The sequence below is a fragment of the Ahaetulla prasina genome, chromosome 1, assembly GCF_028640845.1.
Source record: "Ahaetulla prasina isolate Xishuangbanna chromosome 1, ASM2864084v1, whole genome shotgun sequence".
Taxonomy (NCBI): Eukaryota; Metazoa; Chordata; class Lepidosauria; order Squamata; family Colubridae; genus Ahaetulla; species Ahaetulla prasina.
Window position 1 is genome coordinate 220,841,178 of NC_080539.1, and position 7,468 is coordinate 220,848,645.

A 7,468-nucleotide genomic window follows, 5' to 3' on the forward strand; every position below is an offset into this window, starting at 1 on the left:
GTTGTTCTGGTGTGCAGTGCTCTATAGCGTCGTTTTGAGGGTAGGAGTTGAAACAGTTTATGTCCAGGATGCGAGGGATCTGCAAATATTTTCACGGCCCTCTTCTTGATTCGTGCAGTATACAGGTCCTCAATGGAAGGCAGGTTGGTAGCAATTATTTTTTCTGCAGTTCTAATTATCCTCTGAAGTCTGTGTTTTTCTTGTTGGGTTTGTTATTGTGATGCAATAACAAAAGGGCAGAGTTTGCATTGTGATGTGATAATGCACATCCCTTCATTTTTGCTTCATTATAATTAAGAACAGGCACCTGTCAATGTCATGCAAATCCTTTGGACTTTAAACAGTTACTGTTTAAATACAGGCTCTTTATATTTATTGGTTTGTGAATTGGCTTGGGGAAAAAAGACTTATTTTTAATTGTCTCCATATTACTTCTGTTGCTATGCAATTTTTATTTTGAAGGAAGGTCTACTCTTTTTGCTTATAAAGCTTTTAAAAAAAAATAAATTAGCATATTGATCTTTACAATGCACCATATTTACTGCAAAGGATAATAGCTATAAGATAATCCTGATTAAAAAAAAGATGTGGGGGGACATCAAATAATAAAACTTATTTATCTGTCCCTATGACTATATTCTCATTAAATCCAAAGCGAGCTCCCCATTTTAAGGATAAATTAGTTGAGATTAATTAGTTTTCTTTTCAGATATATAAAGTATTGTTCTTCTTTGATACAAAATGTTATGGCTGTTTGAAAAAGAAACACAGATTATTTCAATTAATCAAAACTATAGTTTGAAATCTTCCCTTAAAAATGTAGAAGAAATCAAAACGTTGCTTTCACTAAAGAAAATAGCTATTAATAAAGGATCCCTTGCAAATAATCTGTTGCAAAGGCAGAGTTGAAAATCCCATCAAAATTTTGTACATAAGACAAAAACCTAGAATCTCTCCCCCTCCCCATTTTTCTACAGAAAAATACACGGATGGCAGTAAGTTTTTTTTTTATATATCCTAAATTCTATACCATCCTCTTCTTTTTAATTAATAAACAACAACAACAGAGTATCTTTCACTTACAGGAATGGAATAGGAAGCAGCAGTATCTTTCCAAAAAGTTTCGGGGGTGGGAGGGAGTAACTAATTAATCTCTAGTCTTGCTAATATAAAGACTCTCATTTTTCTCTTCATTTTCATTTTCTACTCCCTATCCAGAAATGTAGTATGTGTGCTTTGCTCAAGAGGCAGATCTCAAATACAACCATTTTTATGTTCCCAGAATGATTGATTGATTGATTGATTGATTCTCTCTCTCTCTGTCTATCCATCTATCTTTCTTTCTATCTACCATCTAATCTTTCTTTCTCTATCTCTTTCTCTTTCCTTCTTTCTGTTGGAAGAAATGTCCATCTGGGTTCAGTTCCAAGTGGGAAGAAAGACACTGGAAACATGGAGACTGCTTGGAAAGATGGTTTAATAGGGGACAGGATCATATGGTTTGAGACCGTGAGCAAAATGAGAGAGAGAGAGAGAGAGAGAGAGAGAGAGAGAGAGAGAGAGAGAGAGAGAGATTTATACCCTCTCTTTGGCCCCACCTTGGAGCTTCCTGTTCCTGTGTAATAAATGTATTCTGATTGGTTGTCAGACTCCCATTGGGCCATGCAGGGGTAACTTTGTAGGTGGTCTGCTTGGCTGAATCTTGCTGAGTGCTGCAATCTCCCAAGGTGCCATGTGGGGGCTTCTGTAATGTATCTTTAAGAGTTTTGGAGGGAAAATAGAGCGGGAAATAGCACGTTGCTGATTGGCTGTTGCCTCCGACTGAACTGTATATAAGGAGGGGTTTTTCTGTTGTTCGCTGCTGGGTTCACTATAAACTAAAGAGCTGTTGTCACTCATCTGGTCTCCTGCCTCGTTATTGCCCGAATCCAACACTGGCGACGAAGGTGGGATTTCGAGGCAAAAGAGTGCCAGGAACGAACCCAGCAAAATAAGGGCGGATAGCAACGATGTCCAGCTATACACCGCCAGCGCCATTCGACCCAGCCAAAGAAAAATGGGGGTCATACATGGCTCGTTTCGAGTGTTTCCTCGAAGCAAACGAACTCCAGGGGGTCTCCGACAACAGGAAGAGAGCATACTTCCTAAGCCACTGTGGTTCGGAAGTTTTCGACACCGCAGAGTCGCTTTCGGAGCCAACGCCGGTACAGTCGGTACCGTGGCAAACCCTGCAGACCGCCCTTCGGGCTCACTACGCACCGACGCCCTCAAAATTTGTTCAAAGGTTCGAATTGCGGCAACGGATGCAACGAGAGGGCGAATCGATTCGCGAATACATGGCAGCACTGAGAAAAGCCGCTAACCATTGCGAATATCGAGACTTGGAAGACGCATTACTCGACCAACTCATCTGCGGGGTCAGAGACATCCATTTGCGACGGCGGCTGCTGTCCAGAAGCAACCTAACACTGGCCGTCGCCTTGGACGAGGCCAGGGCTCACGAGATGTCCACCCAAGCGGCAGAAACCTTGCAAACACCGATCGCGATGGGGACTGGGGCGAAAACAACCCCGGTCCACAATGAGGAAGTCCAGGCCGAGGAGGACGGCGAGGAAGAGGAAGAAGTCTTCCACACCGGGAGGCCAGGGAAAGAAGACAGGGACGAATGCGCGAGTTGCGGGGGACAACACAAACGACAAGACTGCAAATTTAAGGATGCGACTTGTCGGCGGTGCGAAAGGAAGGGGCACATAGCACAGGCCTGTCGAGCGCCCCAACCTTCCCGCCAAAAATTCAAACCGACCAATCAGAGCGCGGGAACGACGAAGAGGCCCGTGATTGGTCGATTCAAAAAAGGCGCGAAACTTAATCAGACTGCCGTGAGAGTAGGCCAAGCAGCCACGCGCCTTGAAATTTTTTTTTTTACTAAAACGCACATTGAAGGGGTGCCGTGCCGAATGGAAGTGGACACCGGTTCATCGATCACGATCATGTCCTGGGACACTCTCATGAAACGTTTGCCAGCCGTCGCGAAGCGCAAGCTGCAACCACAGAAATTAAGGGTACAAGATTACCAAGGAAATCGCATCCCCGTCCGAGGGGTAACGTCCGTCCAAGTCAAGTATGGACAACACAACAAGACCCTGCCCATCACCGTGGTCGACGGAACCTTGCCGAGCTTGTTGGGACTGGACTGGTTCCGGGCATTGGGCATGGGAGTGACCGGAGTCTTCCGAAACGACGTCGACCTAAAAGACGCACTAATGAAGGAGTTCGGGGACGTCTTCAAAGACTGTTTGGGCAAATACGAGGGGACCCCGATCTCCTTTAACCTTGACCCACAGGTTGCCCCTATCCGGTTAAAGGCTAGGAGGGTCCCGTTCGCCCTGAAGCCCAAAATTGACCGGGAGCTGGACAAACTAGTAAGCCAGGGAATACTAGTGCCAGTTGACCATGCAAAGTGGGAGACACCCATAGTCACCCCGATCAAATCGGACGGGTCGGTCCGAATTTGTGCCGACTACAAGGCAACGCTTAATAAAGCGTTGCAGAAGAGTGCCTACCCCGTCCCAGTAGTACAACACTTACTGCACTCTCTGGGGCAAGGCCAGGTCTTCGCCAAGCTAGATTTGGCCCAAGCCTATCAGCAGTTACCCGTAGATAGCAACACGGCCGAAGCACAAACGATCGTAACGCACAGAGGTGCTTTTAAATGCACCCGGTTACAGTTTGGGGTTAGTGTGGCTCCAGGGTTATTTCAGAACCTAATGGAGCGGCTATTGCAGGGACTCCCCGGGGTGGTACCGTACTTTGATGACGTACTGGTATCCGCCGAAAATCTAGAAGAATTAGGGGTACGGTTGAGAAAAGTTCTGGGCATTTTCCGGTCCGCCGGTCTCAAAGTCAAACTGAATAAATGCCAGATAGGGGTAGGATCCGTGGAATTCCTGGGCTATCGGATAGACAAGGAAGGAATCCACCCCACTGAGAGCAAGGTTAGGGCAATCAGGAAGGCCCCAGCTCCCCAAAACAAAACGGAGTTACAGGCGTTCTTAGGTCTGGTCAATTTTTACGCGGTATTTTTAAAAAATAAGGCGACCATAGCCGAACCGCTCCACAAATTACTAACGAAGACAGCTGTGTGGTCTTGGGGAAAGGCGGAAGCTAGGGCATTCGAAGCAGTAAAAAACCTTCTGTCTAGCGATAGTTTACTGATTCAATACAATGGCACGCTGCCATTGGTGTTAGTTTGTGATGCGTCTCCCTACGGGGTGGGGGCTGTGCTCAGCCACAGGTTGCCAAATGGCACAGAAGCCCCTATAGCATTTTACTCCCGAACAATGTCATCGGCTGAAAGAAACTATAGTCAGCTAGATAGAGAAGCCTTGGCCATAGTTTCCGGGGTAAAGAAGTTCCATGAATATGTATTTGGCCGTGATTTCGAAATAGTCACAGATCATAGACCCCTACTCGGCCTGTTGGCAGGCGACCGCCCAACACCCGTGGCACTTTCGCCTAGACTGACCCGATGGACTATTTTTCTGGCTGCGTATTCGTACAAATTGTTGCACCGGCCAGGAAAGGAATTGGGGCATGCAGACGCTTTGAGCAGATGCCCACTACCAGAGACTATCGAAGACCCCACTCCGGGCACACCCGTCCTGCTAATTGACTCTTTGGACTCGGGTCCAGTCACTTCCAAGGAGGTGGCTCGGGCTTCTTACAAGGACATTACAATAAGAACTGTAATGGGTTGGGTGCAAAGAGGATGGCCGCTACCGGGTGAGCGGTTTAAGGAATATGTAAAGAAACGCGGGGAGTTGTCGGCTCAAGGAGGGTGTCTGCTCTGGGGGGATAGAGTGGTGATCCCGGAGAAATTGCGGAAAAAAGTTTTGGAACTCCTGCACGAGGGCCACCCTGGGATAGTGAGAATGAAGGGTTTAGCAAGGAGCTATGTGTGGTGGCCTTTGATGGACAAGGAGATTAGTGACAGGGTAGGAAAATGCCAAGCCTGCCAGGAGTCCAGACCACTACCACCAACGGCCCCAACTCGGGAGTGGGAGAGACCCCAGGGCCCATGGTCTAGGATCCACATCGATTTTGCCGGCCCCTTCCATGGGCAAACATTCCTAGTGGTAGTCGATGCCTATTCCAAATGGCTGGAAATCATTCTTATGAGATCCATGACAGCCGAGGCCGTAATCCCAGTCCTGCGGCGCCTATTTGTAACCCACGGGTTACCAGACACCCTAGTCTCCGACAACGGCCCTCAATTCACAGCGACCCTGTTTGAAGGGTACTTGGCAGAAGAGGGCATCCGGCATGTCCTCTCGGCGCCGTTCCACCCTGCGACGAACGGCCTTGCAGAACGTTTCGTACGGAGTGCAAAGGAAGCATTGTCCAGAATCAGGCCAGGCGATTGGCAATTAAAAATTGACACCTTCCTAGCAGTGCAACACAGAACCCCCTGTGTAGCAACTGGCCGCAGCCCAGCAGAACTACTGATGGGCAGGAAGCTGAGGTGCCCATTAGACCGGTTAAACCCAAACTACACCCCAGACGGGTACAAAGGGACAAACGGTAAAACAAGAGAAATGACAGTGGGAAGTCCAGTATGGGCACACAATTACGGAGAAGGCCCAAATTGGGTAAAGGGGACAATCCTTGAAACAACCGGACCCAAATCGTATCGGGTAGAGATAGAGGATGGCCGGGTTTGGAAGCGCCACATAGATCAATTAAGAAAAAGAACAACCAAAAGTCCAGAAACAGGCCCTGACTATCCAATGTTTGAATCCACAGCTGACTCAAACCCGGGGCAAACGCGGGACTTATCTGAGTTCGATGAGGTCCAGCGACACCAACCGGTCCCTCCTGAAGAGAGCAGGAACGATTCTGCAAATAATCCAGGGCCGGATGGCCTAGAGGAGGAGCTGAGAGGAACAAACAGTCCCTCCGGCCAGCTCGACTCACTCCCAGAGAATGAATTGCGCAGGTCCGAAAGAGTTAGGAGACGCCCAGTCTACTTGCGTGACTACGTAGAGAAATAAGATGCTAATTTCATGTAAATAGGGGTAAAATGTTTTCTGGGAGGGAAGGAGTGTAATGTATCTTTAAGAGTTTTGGAGGGAAAATAGAGCGGGAAATAGCACGTTGCTGATTGGCTGTTGCCTCCGACTGAACTGTATATAAGGAGGGGTTTTTCTGTTGTTCGCTGCTGGGTTCACTATAAACTAAAGAGCTGTTGTCACTCATCTGGTCTCCTGCCTCGTTATTGCCCGAATCCAACAACTTCTGTTGCTAGATGGATATGAGGCCATGTCTTAATCCCATCACTCTGGAGCTGAAGTGGGGGTGGGGGAGTTGCAGGGAGTTGCTTTGTCTTTAAAACATGTTTCTCCTTTTCTCATCCAGGGAAATATAATATTCTGCCTTTTTAATATTTCCTAAAATATTTCATTCTTCTAGGAGAGACGTGGGTGCTAATTTTCTACATTTCTATCTCTTCTTCTTCCTTTCCTCTTCCTCTTCCCATTCTCCTTCTCCTTCATCACCATCATCAAATTTTAGTCAGTGATCAACAAATTTTCCATTCAAGTCTAAAGTTAAAGCCATCCTATTGTGCCTATAATTTAATCTACAGGTATAATCCAATATGCACAGAACCTATCACCAGTTCAATCTATTGCCAAGCCAGGTTTAAGTTACTTATGGTGCAGTCGCAGCATGACACCTACTTTTGAGATTTTAATCGTCTTTCCCCATTTTCTTTGATGTACACTGAGAGCGTATGCACCAAGACAAATTCCTTGTGTGTGTCCAATCACATTTGGCCAATAAAAATTCTATTCTATTCCAAATTATAACTGCTAATGAAGGGTTCTGGTCCTGGAGAAGATGACAGTTTGCAATGCAATTATGGATTTTGGATAATTATTGGAAGTTGCTAATCAAAAACATCTCCATAAAACCAAACTATTGTCTTTGTTGGAGACACCGTCCCTTTCTTCCAAACGTCATTTCCTCCATGACGCTGATTAGAACAGGGCTGTCAAACTCCCGGCCCACAGGCCTGATGCATCACGCACTGGCCACACCCACATCCGGTTTAGCGAAGGGGAAAAAAAAATCCCGCTACATCACATGATGCCGCTGTGACATATGTTTGACACCCCTGAATTAGAAGAAGGATCACTTCGTGTCCTCTGTTCTGCTAATTACTGTATGTATATAAAGTTTAAAACTGGAACAACCAAAGACTACTCCTCTTGGAACTGTCTTTGCTAATTGTATTGTTTATGGTAGAGTATTGTACCTTAACAATACTGTACCATAAACAATAGTACAGTTTATTGGAAAATATTGTGTGCGTTTGATTTATAGATAGTATAAATTTTTACCTATTCATTTGTCTCTTTCTCTCCACTATATATAATTTTGATAGCTGACCTGAGTGGCATGCATGCTC